At 48.2% G+C, this 13,433-nt stretch overlaps 7 non-coding genes and 1 pseudogene across 7 annotated transcripts; all 8 read left to right on the top strand.

Moving 5' to 3' along the window:
- Nucleotides 1-128, top strand: LOC141243765 (U2 spliceosomal RNA; annotated as a pseudogene; the record flags this gene model as incomplete).
- A 1,121-nt stretch (nucleotides 129-1,249) lies between these two features.
- On the top strand, nucleotides 1,250-1,440 carry LOC141243817 (U2 spliceosomal RNA). Its single transcript, XR_012307838.1, has one exon. It is a non-coding gene; the product is annotated as a U2 spliceosomal RNA (small nuclear RNA).
- Nucleotides 1,441-2,555: 1,115 nt separating this feature from the next.
- LOC141243612 (U2 spliceosomal RNA) lies at nucleotides 2,556-2,746 on the top strand. The gene has a single exon (XR_012307671.1). It is a non-coding gene; the product is annotated as a U2 spliceosomal RNA (small nuclear RNA).
- A 1,115-nt stretch (nucleotides 2,747-3,861) lies between these two features.
- On the top strand, nucleotides 3,862-4,052 carry LOC141243707 (U2 spliceosomal RNA). The gene has a single exon (XR_012307760.1). It is a non-coding gene; the product is annotated as a U2 spliceosomal RNA (small nuclear RNA).
- A 1,115-nt stretch (nucleotides 4,053-5,167) lies between these two features.
- On the top strand, nucleotides 5,168-5,358 carry LOC141243624 (U2 spliceosomal RNA). Its single transcript, XR_012307682.1, has one exon. It is a non-coding gene; the product is annotated as a U2 spliceosomal RNA (small nuclear RNA).
- A 1,115-nt stretch (nucleotides 5,359-6,473) lies between these two features.
- Nucleotides 6,474-6,664, top strand: LOC141243708 (U2 spliceosomal RNA). Its single transcript, XR_012307761.1, has one exon. It is a non-coding gene; the product is annotated as a U2 spliceosomal RNA (small nuclear RNA).
- A 1,115-nt stretch (nucleotides 6,665-7,779) lies between these two features.
- Nucleotides 7,780-7,970, top strand: LOC141243636 (U2 spliceosomal RNA). Its single transcript, XR_012307693.1, has one exon. It is a non-coding gene; the product is annotated as a U2 spliceosomal RNA (small nuclear RNA).
- A 1,115-nt stretch (nucleotides 7,971-9,085) lies between these two features.
- Nucleotides 9,086-9,276, top strand: LOC141243703 (U2 spliceosomal RNA). The gene has a single exon (XR_012307756.1). It is a non-coding gene; the product is annotated as a U2 spliceosomal RNA (small nuclear RNA).
- Nucleotides 9,277-13,433: the final 4,157 nt, after the last annotated feature.

Raw genomic sequence — 13,433 nt, forward strand, 5'->3', positions numbered from 1 at the left:
ATACGTCCCCTATCTGGGGACCATATATTAAATGGATTTTTAGAACAGGGAGATGGAAAAAGAGCTTGCTCTGTCCACTCCACGCATTGACCTGGTATTGCAGTATCTCCAGGACCGGTGCACCCCTTCTTTAATGCAGTTTCTAAAATCAGAAAGAATTGAATTCAATGTTTTTTGTTCATTTTGCTTGTTTGTCGGATTTTGGGATGGACTCTTTGGCTTTGCTTTTCTTCTCCTCATTGGATTTTTCATGTTCAAAGTTGCAGAAGCCAGATTACAAGCTCATTTTGGTTCAACTTCAGCAACTGTGCATTGCATTGCCATGTAATGTGATGCAATGCTATCTTTCTAGCTCTCCCTTTTTACTTCCTTTTGGATAAACAGACATATTAGGCAAGCATTTTGGAGCTTTCACCTAAATAACTACAGGTGGTGAGATAAGCTGCACAATATAATTGACCTTTCAGTATATTGTTGCACACACACCATCTATTTAGCAAATGCCCTTGTTATCAACAGCAGCCTTTTAAACTCACCTGAGCTAACAGGTATGTGCGCTGGTTACTCTGCTGCGCTTAAAATTTCTTTTTTGGTTTGCTTTTTTTTCAATGCCTTTTCTGAAACGTTGTCTCCTTCTGCTGGAACACTGACTTCTTTCATTTAATGCCTGCAGACTATAAAAGAGAACCCAACCCAAAAAGTTTGGTTGATTAGTCTGTGGCATTCTGTTAAACTGTTGCTTATGGCGGTCTCTGTGAGCTTCTCAGCGACATTCAGCCAGCCAGGTATCCTGCCTGCAGTAGATGGAATGTGGCAATGGAACGCTGGCTGCGCGTGTCATAATAGGCTCTGAGCCTTTATATACCTGTGCACAGCAGCAGCCACCTTCAGTCTGCTGCTGGACAGCCAGCAGCAGCAGCAGCAGGAGAGGTATGTAATCAGGAGCCCTCCTGCTAAGGGTAGACAGCTGCTCGTTCCACCCCACCCCCCGCCTTAATTGGTTCTCCTCCCTTCCAACGGTGTTGAGGCGGGTGGGAACAGCAGGGGGTGAAGGTGCTGTGTTTAAAGAGGTGGAGTTATGCAGATCTAAAACGCGTGGATTGCAGCAGCAGCAAGCCGAAAAGTGCAGGCATGTAAGGGATCTAGAGGTTGACAACATGTCTTCTTAACGGGAGTCCAGGAGCTCATCTCCACAAATGGACTTTTCAGGATCCTTGGGTGGCTCCGTAGTTTGAAACCAATTCTGGTTATCGCTTCTCGGCCTTTTGGCTAAGATCAAGTGTAGTATCTGTTCTTATCAGTTTAATATCTGATACGTCCCCTATCTGGGGACCATATATTAAATGGATTTTTAGAACAGGGAGATGGAAAAAGAGCTTGCTCTGTCCACTCCACGCATTGACCTGGTATTGCAGTATCTCCAGGACCGGTGCACCCCTTCTTTAATGCAGTTTCTAAAATCAGAAAGAATTGAATTCAATGTTTTTTGTTCATTTTGCTTGTTTGTCGGATTTTGGGATGGACTCTTTGGCTTTGCTTTTCTTCTCCTCATTGGATTTTTCATGTTCAAAGTTGCAGAAGCCAGATTACAAGCTCATTTTGGTTCAACTTCAGCAACTGTGCATTGCATTGCCATGTAATGTGATGCAATGCTATCTTTCTAGCTCTCCCTTTTTACTTCCTTTTGGATAAACAGACATATTAGGCAAGCATTTTGGAGCTTTCACCTAAATAACTACAGGTGGTGAGATAAGCTGCACAATATAATTGACCTTTCAGTATATTGTTGCACACACACCATCTATTTAGCAAATGCCCTTGTTATCAACAGCAGCCTTTTAAACTCACCTGAGCTAACAGGTATGTGCGCTGGTTACTCTGCTGCGCTTAAAATTTCTTTTTTGGTTTGCTACAATGCCTTTTCTGAAACGTTGTCTCCTTCTGCTGGAACACTGACTTCTTTCATTTAATGCCTGCAGACTATAAAAGAGAACCCAACCCAAAAAGTTTGGTTGATTAGTCTGTGGCATTCTGTTAAACTGTTGCTTATGGCGGTCTCTGTGAGCTTCTCAGCGACATTCAGCCAGCCAGGTATCCTGCCTGCAGTAGATGGAATGTGGCAATGGAACGCTGGCTGCGCGTGTCATAATAGGCTCTGAGCCTTTATATACCTGTGCACAGCAGCAGCCACCTTCAGTCTGCTGCTGGACAGCCAGCAGCAGCAGCAGCAGGAGAGGTATGTAATCAGGAGCCCTCCTGCTAAGGGTAGACAGCTGCTCGTTCCACCCCACCCCCCGCCTTAATTGGTTCTCCTCCCTTCCAACGGTGTTGAGGCGGGTGGGAACAGCAGGGGGTGAAGGTGCTGTGTTTAAAGAGGTGGAGTTATGCAGATCTAAAACGCGTGGATTGCAGCAGCAGCAAGCCGAAAAGTGCAGGCATGTAAGGGATCTAGAGGTTGACAACATGTCTTCTTAACGGGAGTCCAGGAGCTCATCTCCACAAATGGACTTTTCAGGATCCTTGGGTGGCTCCGTAGTTTGAAACCAATTCTGGTTATCGCTTCTCGGCCTTTTGGCTAAGATCAAGTGTAGTATCTGTTCTTATCAGTTTAATATCTGATACGTCCCCTATCTGGGGACCATATATTAAATGGATTTTTAGAACAGGGAGATGGAAAAAGAGCTTGCTCTGTCCACTCCACGCATTGACCTGGTATTGCAGTATCTCCAGGACCGGTGCACCCCTTCTTTAATGCAGTTTCTAAAATCAGAAAGAATTGAATTCAATGTTTTTTGTTCATTTCGCTTGTTTGTCGGATTTTGGGATGGACTCTTTGGCTTTGCTTTTCTTCTCCTCATTGGATTTTTCATGTTCAAAGTTGCAGAAGCCAGATTACAAGCTCATTTTGGTTCAACTTCAGCAACTGTGCATTGCATTGCCATGTAATGTGATGCAATGCTATCTTTCTAGCTCTCCCTTTTTACTTCCTTTTGGATAAACAGACATATTAGGCAAGCATTTTGGAGCTTTCACCTAAATAACTACAGGTGGTGAGATAAGCTGCACAATATAATTGACCTTTCAGTATATTGTTGCACACACACCATCTATTTAGCAAATGCCCTTGTTATCAACAGCAGCCTTTTAAACTCACCTGAGCTAACAGGTATGTGCGCTGGTTACTCTGCTGCGCTTAAAATTTCTTTTTTGGTTTGCTACAATGCCTTTTCTGAAACGTTGTCTCCTTCTGCTGGAACACTGACTTCTTTCATTTAATGCCTGCAGTCTATAAAAGAGAACCCAACCCAAAAAGTTTGGTTGATTAGTCTGTGGCATTCTGTTAAACTGTTGCTTATGGCGGTCTCTGTGAGCTTCTCAGCGACATTCAGCCAGCCAGGTATCCTGCCTGCAGTAGATGGAATGTGGCAATGGAACGCTGGCTGCGCGTGTCATAATAGGCTCTGAGCCTTTATATACCTGTGCACAGCAGCAGCCACCTTCAGTCTGCTGCTGGACAGCCAGCAGCAGCAGCAGCAGGAGAGGTATGTAATCAGGAGCCCTCCTGCTAAGGGTAGACAGCTGCTCGTTCCACCCCACCCCCCGCCTTAATTGGTTCTCCTCCCTTCCAACGGTGTTGAGGCGGGTGGGAACAGCAGGGGGTGAAGGTGCTGTGTTTAAAGAGGTGGAGTTATGCAGATCTAAAACGCGTGGATTGCAGCAGCAGCAAGCCGAAAAGTGCAGGCATGTAAGGGATCTAGAGGTTGACAACATGTCTTCTTAACGGGAGTCCAGGAGCTCATCTCCACAAATGGACTTTTCAGGATCCTTGGGTGGCTCCGTAGTTTGAAACCAATTCTGGTTATCGCTTCTCGGCCTTTTGGCTAAGATCAAGTGTAGTATCTGTTCTTATCAGTTTAATATCTGATACGTCCCCTATCTGGGGACCATATATTAAATGGATTTTTAGAACAGGGAGATGGAAAAAGAGCTTGCTCTGTCCACTCCACGCATTGACCTGGTATTGCAGTATCTCCAGGACCGGAGCACCCCTTCTTTAATGCAGTTTCTAAAATCAGAAAGAATTGAATTCAATGTTTTTTGTTCATTTTGCTTGTTTGTCGGATTTTGGGATGGACTCTTTGGCTTTGCTTTTCTTCTCCTCATTGGATTTTTCATGTTCAAAGTTGCAGAAGCCAGATTACAAGCTCATTTTGGTTCAACTTCAGCAACTGTGCATTGCATTGCCATGTAATGTGATGCAATGCTATCTTTCTAGCTCTCCCTTTTTACTTCCTTTTGGATAAACAGACATATTAGGCAAGCATTTTGGAGCTTTCACCTAAATAACTACAGGTGGTGAGATAAGCTGCACAATATAATTGACCTTTCAGTATATTGTTGCACACACACCATCTATTTAGCAAATGCCCTTGTTATCAACAGCAGCCTTTTAAACTCACCTGAGCTAACAGGTATGTGCGCTGGTTACTCTGCTGCGCTTAAAATTTCTTTTTTGGTTTGCTACAATGCCTTTTCTGAAACGTTGTCTCCTTCTGCTGGAACACTGACTTCTTTCATTTAATGCCTGCAGACTATAAAAGAGAACCCAACCCAAAAAGTTTGGTTGATTAGTCTGTGGCATTCTGTTAAACTGTTGCTTATGGCGGTCTCTGTGAGCTTCTCAGCGACATTCAGCCAGCCAGGTATCCTGCCTGCAGTAGATGGAATGTGGCAATGGAACGCTGGCTGCGCATGTCATAATAGGCTCTGAGCCTTTATATACCTGTGCACAGCAGCAGCCACCTTCAGTCTGCTGCTGGACAGCCAGCAGCAGCAGCAGCAGGAGAGGTATGTAATCAGGAGCCCTCCTGCTAAGGGTAGACAGCTGCTCGTTCCACCCCACCCCCCGCCTTAATTGGTTCTCCTCCCTTCCAACGGTGTTGAGGCGGGTGGGAACAGCAGGGGGTGAAGGTGCTGTGTTTAAAGAGGTGGAGTTATGCAGATCTAAAACGCGTGGATTGCAGCAGCAGCAAGCCGAAAAGTGCAGGCATGTAAGGGATCTAGAGGTTGACAACATGTCTTCTTAACGGGAGTCCAGGAGCTCATCTCCACAAATGGACTTTTCAGGATCCTTGGGTGGCTCCGTAGTTTGAAACCAATTCTGGTTATCGCTTCTCGGCCTTTTGGCTAAGATCAAGTGTAGTATCTGTTCTTATCAGTTTAATATCTGATACGTCCCCTATCTGGGGACCATATATTAAATGGATTTTTAGAACAGGGAGATGGAAAAAGAGCTTGCTCTGTCCACTCCACGCATTGACCTGGTATTGCAGTATCTCCAGGACCGGTGCACCCCTTCTTTAATGCAGTTTCTAAAATCAGAAAGAATTGAATTCAATGTTTTTTGTTCATTTCGCTTGTTTGTCGGATTTTGGGATGGACTCTTTGGCTTTGCTTTTCTTCTCCTCATTGGATTTTTCATGTTCAAAGTTGCAGAAGCCAGATTACAAGCTCATTTTGGTTCAACTTCAGCAACTGTGCATTGCATTGCCATGTAATGTGATGCAATGCTATCTTTCTAGCTCTCCCTTTTTACTTCCTTTTGGATAAACAGACATATTAGGCAAGCATTTTGGAGCTTTCACCTAAATAACTACAGGTGGTGAGATAAGCTGCACAATATAATTGACCTTTCAGTATATTGTTGCACACACACCATCTATTTAGCAAATGCCCTTGTTATCAACAGCAGCCTTTTAAACTCAACTGAGCTAACAGGTATGTGCGCTGGTTACTCTGCTGCGCTTAAAATTTCTTTTTTGGTTTGCTACAATGCCTTTTCTGAAACGTTGTCTCCTTCTGCTGGAACACTGACTTCTTTCATTTAATGCCTGCAGACTATAAAAGAGAACCCAACCCAAAAAGTTTGGTTGATTAGTCTGTGGCATTCTGTTAAACTGTTGCTTATGGCGGTCTCTGTGAGCTTCTCAGCGACATTCAGCCAGCCAGGTATCCTGCCTGCAGTAGATGGAATGTGGCAATGGAACGCTGGCTGCGCGTGTCATAATAGGCTCTGAGCCTTTATATACCTGTGCACAGCAGCAGCCACCTTCAGTCTGCTGCTGGACAGCCAGCAGCAGCAGCAGCAGGAGAGGTATGTAATCAGGAGCCCTCCTGCTAAGGGTAGACAGCTGCTCGTTCCACCCCACCCCCCGCCTTAATTGGTTCTCCTCCCTTCCAACGGTGTTGAGGCGGGTGGGAACAGCAGGGGGTGAAGGTGCTGTGTTTAAAGAGGTGGAGTTATGCAGATCTAAAACGCGTGGATTGCAGCAGCAGCAAGCCGAAAAGTGCAGGCATGTAAGGGATCTAGAGGTTGACAACATGTCTTCTTAACGGGAGTCCAGGAGCTCATCTCCACAAATGGACTTTTCAGGATCCTTGGGTGGCTCCGTAGTTTGAAACCAATTCTGGTTATCGCTTCTCGGCCTTTTGGCTAAGATCAAGTGTAGTATCTGTTCTTATCAGTTTAATATCTGATACGTCCCCTATCTGGGGACCATATATTAAATGGATTTTTAGAACAGGGAGATGGAAAAAGAGCTTGCTCTGTCCACTCCACGCATTGACCTGGTATTGCAGTATCTCCAGGACCGGAGCACCCCTTCTTTAATGCAGTTTCTAAAATCAGAAAGAATTGAATTCAATGTTTTTTGTTCATTTTGCTTGTTTGTCGGATTTTGGGATGGACTCTTTGGCTTTGCTTTTCTTCTCCTCATTGGATTTTTCATGTTCAAAGTTGCAGAAGCCAGATTACAAGCTCATTTTGGTTCAACTTCAGCAACTGTGCATTGCATTGCCATGTAATGTGATGCAATGCTATCTTTCTAGCTCTCCCTTTTTACTTCCTTTTGGATAAACAGACATATTAGGCAAGCATTTTGGAGCTTTCACCTAAATAACTACAGGTGGTGAGATAAGCTGCACAATATAATTGACCTTTCAGTATATTGTTGCACACACACCATCTATTTAGCAAATGCCCTTGTTATCAACAGCAGCCTTTTAAACTCACCTGAGCTAACAGGTATGTGCGCTGGTTACTCTGCTGCGCTTAAAATTTCTTTTTTGGTTTGCTACAATGCCTTTTCTGAAACGTTGTCTCCTTCTGCTGGAACACTGACTTCTTTCATTTAATGCCTGCAGACTATAAAAGAGAACCCAACCCAAAAAGTTTGGTTGATTAGTCTGTGGCATTCTGTTAAACTGTTGCTTATGGCGGTCTCTGTGAGCTTCTCAGCGACATTCAGCCAGCCAGGTATCCTGCCTGCAGTAGATGGAATGTGGCAATGGAACGCTGGCTGCGCGTGTCATAATAGGCTCTGAGCCTTTATATACCTGTGCACAGCAGCAGCCACCTTCAGTCTGCTGCTGGACAGCCAGCAGCAGCAGCAGCAGGAGAGGTATGTAATCAGGAGCCCTCCTGCTAAGGGTAGACAGCTGCTCGTTCCACCCCACCCCCCGCCTTAATTGGTTCTCCTCCCTTCCAACGGTGTTGAGGCGGGTGGGAACAGCAGGGGGTGAAGGTGCTGTGTTTAAAGAGGTGGAGTTATGCAGATCTAAAACGCGTGGATTGCAGCAGCAGCAAGCCGAAAAGTGCAGGCATGTAAGGGATCTAGAGGTTGACAACATGTCTTCTTAACGGGAGTCCAGGAGCTCATCTCCACAAATGGACTTTTCAGGATCCTTGGGTGGCTCCGTAGTTTGAAACCAATTCTGGTTATCGCTTCTCGGCCTTTTGGCTAAGATCAAGTGTAGTATCTGTTCTTATCAGTTTAATATCTGATACGTCCCCTATCTGGGGACCATATATTAAATGGATTTTTAGAACAGGGAGATGGAAAAAGAGCTTGCTCTGTCCACTCCACGCATTGACCTGGTATTGCAGTATCTCCAGGACCGGTGCACCCCTTCTTTAATGCAGTTTCTAAAATCAGAAAGAATTGAATTCAATGTTTTTTGTTCATTTTGCTTGTTTGTCGGATTTTGGGATGGACTCTTTGGCTTTGCTTTTCTTCTCCTCATTGGATTTTTCATGTTCAAAGTTGCAGAAGCCAGATTACAAGCTCATTTTGGTTCAACTTCAGCAACTGTGCATTGCATTGCCATGTAATGTGATGCAATGCTATCTTTCTAGCTCTCCCTTTTTACTTCCTTTTGGATAAACAGACATATTAGGCAAGCATTTTGGAGTTTTCACCTAAATAACTACAGGTGGTGAGATAAGCTGCACAATATAATTGACCTTTCAGTATATTGTTGCACACACACCATCTATTTAGCAAATGCCCTTGTTATTAACAGCAGCCTTTTAAACTCACCTGAGCTAACAGGTATGTGCGCTGGTTACTCTGCTGCGCTTAAAATTTCTTTTTTGGTTTGCTACAATGCCTTTTCTGAAACGTTGTCTCCTTCTGCTGGAACACTGACTTCTTTCATTTAATGCCTGCAGACTATAAAAGAGAACCCAACCCAAAAAGTTTGGTTGATTAGTCTGTGGCATTCTGTTAAACTGTTGCTTATGGCGGTCTCTGTGAGCTTCTCAGCGACATTCAGCCAGCCAGGTATCCTGCCTGCAGTAGATGGAATTTGGCAATGGAACGCTGGCTGCGCGTGTCATAATAGGTTCTGAGCCTTTATATACCTGTGCACAGCAGCAGCCACCTTCAGTCTGCTGCTGGACAGCCAGCAGCAGCAGCAGCAGGAGAGGTATGTAATCAGGAGCCCTCCTGCTAAGGGTAGACAGCTGCTCGTTCCACCCCACCCCCCGCCTTAATTGGTTCTCCTCCCTTCCAACGGTGTTGAGGCGGGTGGGAACAGCAGGGGGTGAAGGTGCTGTGTTTAAAGAGGTGGAGTTTTGCAGATCTAAAACGCGTGGATTGCAGCAGCAGCAAGCCGAAAAGTGCAGGCATGTAAGGGATCTAGAGGTTGACAACATGTCTTCTTAACGGGAGTCCAGGAGCTCATCTCCACAAATGGACTTTTCAGGATCCTTGGGTGGCTCCGTAGTTTGAAACCAATTCTGGTTATCGCTTCTCGGCCTTTTGGCTAAGATCAAGTGTAGTATCTGTTCTTATCAGTTTAATATCTGATACGTCCCCTATCTGGGGACCATATATTAAATGGATTTTTAGAACAGGGAGATGGAAAAAGAGCTTGCTCTGTCCACTCCACGCATTGACCTGGTATTGCAGTATCTCCATGACCGGTGCACCCCTTCTTTAATGCAGTTTCTAAAATCAGAAAGAATTGAATTCAATGTTTTTTGTTCATTTTGCTTGTTTGTCGGATTTTGGGATGGACTCTTTGGCTTTGCTTTTCTTCTCCTCATTGGATTTTTCATGTTCAAAGTTGCAGAAGCCAGATTACAAGCTCATTTTGGTTCAACTTCAGCAACTGTGCATTGCATTGCCATGTAATGTGATGCAATGCTATCTTTCTAGCTCTCCCTTTTTACTTCCTTTTGGATAAACAGACATATTAGGCAAGCATTTTGGAGCTTTCACCTAAATAACTACAGGTGGTGAGATAAGCTGCACAATATAATTGACCTTTCAGTATATTGTTGCACACACACCATCTATTTAGCAAATGCCCTTGTTATCAACAGCAGCCTTTTAAACTCACCTGAGCTAACAGGTATGTGCGCTGGTTACTCTGCTGCGCTTAAAATTTCTTTTTTGGTTTGCTACAATGCCTTTTCTGAAACGTTGTCTCCTTCTGCTGGAACACTGACTTCTTTCATTTAATGCCTGCAGACTATAAAAGAGAACCCAACCCAAAAAGTTTGGTTGATTAGTCTGTGGCATTCTGTTAAACTGTTGCTTATGGCGGTCTCTGTGAGCTTCTCAGCGACATTCAGCCAGCCAGGTATCCTGCCTGCAGTAGATGGAATGTGGCAATGGAACGCTGGCTGCGCGTGTCATAATAGGCTCTGAGCCTTTATATACCTGTGCACAGCAGCAGCCACCTTCAGTCTGCTGCTGGACAGCCAGCAGCAGCAGCAGCAGGAGAGGTATGTAATTGACGCGCCCCTGGGCCTGTGTCGCGCTGCGGTACGCACGCGGGAGCTTACCCGGAGCCGGATCCGTGGAGGGTTGTAGTCTCGTGGCGGTGACCCGGTCCGTGCCCAGGGAGTCAAACTGGACGGCAGTCTACTAGTAGTAAATAGTTGATGACTACGCCACCCGTTGAGTGCAGCCAGGGAGCTGCTGCTGCGGGGCAGACCGCTGAGGCCGATGGTAGGATTATGCAGCGTGATAGTATAACCCCCAACGGGAGGGGTATGGTCTCAGGGCAGCCGACGTGGATGATGGGGGTAGCAGGAACCACTCAGAGACGGTACGGTGTAGTTCAGGGTCTTTACTGGTAACAACGATAGACCCTCCCGGAGTACTTGCTAGCGAACGGGGCCTGGTCAGTCCTTGAGCAGATGGGATCTCCCCTGGCCAGGCGTAGTTGTAGGCCTCCCAAACTGACTGTACTCTTCTGGCTACCTTGCTAGAAGCTGATGTAAGTAGCCCACGTCCCTGAGTGTACCGTGTGGTGCTCACCCGTATGGCCGGTGACTCGGGGCCTTCTAATGGCTTCCGCTCCACGATGGCGGTGCTGGTCCCACGCGTGTGACCGTGCCTTCGGGCTTCTGGGCCAGAGGACCTGAAATCCCCTGCCTGACGGATTCTGCTGCTGGGTAAGAGTTAGCCCCCACAGCCTCGGACTCCGGGTCCGGAAAGAAGTCTTCTTAGTCAGGGCGAGCTCTGCAGCTGCCAGCCCCTGACTCCTTGTAACTCTGCTGTTTCCTATGCTGCTTCTTGTCTCTACTCCACTTGTCTCCAGGCTCAGGCCCCTGGACAGGGCCTGCCTGTGGAGCAGAGCCCATAGAGCAGCTCTGCTCCCTGTCTTCTCCTCTCAGAACTCCCTACTCTGCCTCAGCCCCAGGTTTATATAGGGGAAGTCCTTCCCCTCCCAAGACTGGGCAGGAGGTGTGGCATGCACAGGATCCCTGACCAAAGGACCTCCCACCTGCTCTCAGACGTAATATCTCTATCACTGTGGCAACCAGACCCCTGGGGTGTCACATTCCCCCCTAGTGAAATTTAGTAGTCCGGGACTAAACATATTTTTGTAACATAACAAAGTATAAACAATAACATTACAATAAGGAAACGCATAAAGCTGGTCACGGCGTGTCCGTAACCGGGTGCAGTCTTTGAAGAAAGCAAGGTGTCCATTTCACCAAAACAGGGAGACGTAACCAGGTAGGGGTCTGTCCTACCCCGAGTCCTTAACAGTCTTTTAGTCCATCCTGGGTTACGCTCCACTAACTGTACAAAGGATTCCCGGTAAATCCACCAAGGACTCCTATAAATAACTGGAAACACATAATATTTACAAGATATGGCCGCTCTCAGTCCTCGGCCAGTGGGGATAAGGATTGGCTGCTCACAGTCCTCAGCCTGTGGGGAGATGGGATGGCTGCTCACAGTCCTCAGCCTGGTTAAGGATAGGGGACACACGGGAACAGTTCACACTTGTACCAACGGGGACCATATTTTAATTAGCAACACAAGTACCCCTACGGGTAACTATGTACAGTTCCACTTTACCGTACTTCAGTAACGGCATCCTCCTGCTCCTTCTTGTGTGTAGGCTTCAGACCCGTCCGGGTCCTCTTGGCTTTCCTCGTATTGGTAGTACTGCAGCTCCTCCTTGGTTAACGTGGAGGGCGTACAGTCCTTTTGCACCTGGGGAGTTCAGGCCTTGCGACCAGGCGTGGAGAGGGTCGCCGTTGATGACGCCCGGGGTCAGAGGGTGCAACTTTGGGCCTGGGTGCGGGCTGGTGGTGGTAGTGCCCAGGGCTGGAGGGCTTGGCCGCAGGGCTTGTTGCGGGGGCTGGAGCAGGTCGGTGTCTGCAGCGCCCGAAATCGGCGGCTCCACCAGGGGGCCCGGGAGCAGGCTGACGCTGGCAGCGTCCGGGACAGGGAGACTCCTCTTACCTGCTCCCGCGACCGCTCCTGCGTCACGCGTCTTCTCCCGGCGCTGGTCGGGGCCGGCGACGACTGGGGCACTGCCGATGCTGGGCAGCTTAGTCTGCTGCCGGTCCGCCATCTTGCTGTCCGTTCCTGGTGTCCTCCTCCCCCCTAGTGGACCGTGGCCTACCTTCCGGAGATCCTCTTCCGTAGGCCGCGGCTCCGCAGTCAATCGTCGGGGTAGAGGAACTGGCGTCGCGCTCCTGTGACGTCGGCGTCTGCTGGGCTCCTTCCAGGACCTTACGCAACGTCCGGACGTGAGGCGGGGCTTCAGTTCTCGCGCGCTTTCGGAGTCCACGCCCCTCTTCTTCCCGCGCGGCGTCCTCAAGATGGCGTCCAATGGCGGGAAAACTCCACGGATGGCGGGAAGAAGGTCGAAGATGGCGCCGGATGGCGGGAAAACTTCGCGGATGGCGGGAAGAAGGTAGAAGATGGCGCCGGATGGCGGGAAACCTCCACGAATAGCGGGAATCTTCACCACTGGTAAGTTTGAACAGTCTTTGCTTTTCAGGCACGCAGTACCCGGTGGTTGCGGGCACGAGATCCTGCCGACTACGCCAAAGTTGACGCGCCCCTGGGCCTGTGTCGCGCTGCGGTGCGCACGCGGGAGCTTACCCGGAGCCGGATCCGTGGAGGGTTGTAGTCTCGTGGCGGTGACCCGGTCCGTGCCCAGGGAGTCAAACTGGACGGCAGTCTACTAGTAGTAAATAGTTGATGACTACGCCACCCGTTGAGTGCAGCCAGGGAGCTGCTGCTGCGGGGCAGACCGCTGAGGCCGATGGTAGGATTATGCAGCGTGATAGTATAACCCCCAACGGGAGGGGTATGGTCTCAGGGCAGCCGACGTGGATGATGGGGGTAGCAGGAACCACTCAGAGACGGTACGGTGTAGTTCAGGGTCTTTACTGGTAACAACGATAGACCCTCCCGGAGTACTTGCTAGCGAACGGGGCCTGGTCAGTCCTTGAGCAGATGGGATCTCCCCTGGCCAGGCGTAGTTGTAGGCCTCCCAAACTGACTGTACTCTTCTGGCTACCTTGCTAGAAGCTGATGTAAGTAGCCCACGTCCCTGAGTGTACCGTGTGGTGCTCACCCGTATGGCCGGTGACTCGGGGCCTTCTAATGGCTTCCGCTCCACGATGGCGGTGCTGGTCCCACGCGTGTGACCGTGCCTTCGGGCTTCTGGGCCAGAGGACCTGAAATCCCCTGCCTGACGGATTCTGCTGCTGGGTAAGAGTTAGCCCCCACAGCCTCGGACTCCGGGTCCGGAAAGAAGTCTTCTTAGTCAGGGCGAGCTCTGCAGCTGCCAGCCCCTGACTCCTTGTAACTCTGCTGTTTCCTATGCTG

Source organism: Phyllobates terribilis, unplaced genomic scaffold, assembly GCF_046119375.1.
Source record: "Phyllobates terribilis strain yellow unplaced genomic scaffold, ASM4611937v1 Scaffold_1268__1_contigs__length_339053, whole genome shotgun sequence".
Lineage (NCBI taxonomy): Eukaryota > Metazoa > Chordata > Amphibia > Anura > Dendrobatidae > Phyllobates > Phyllobates terribilis.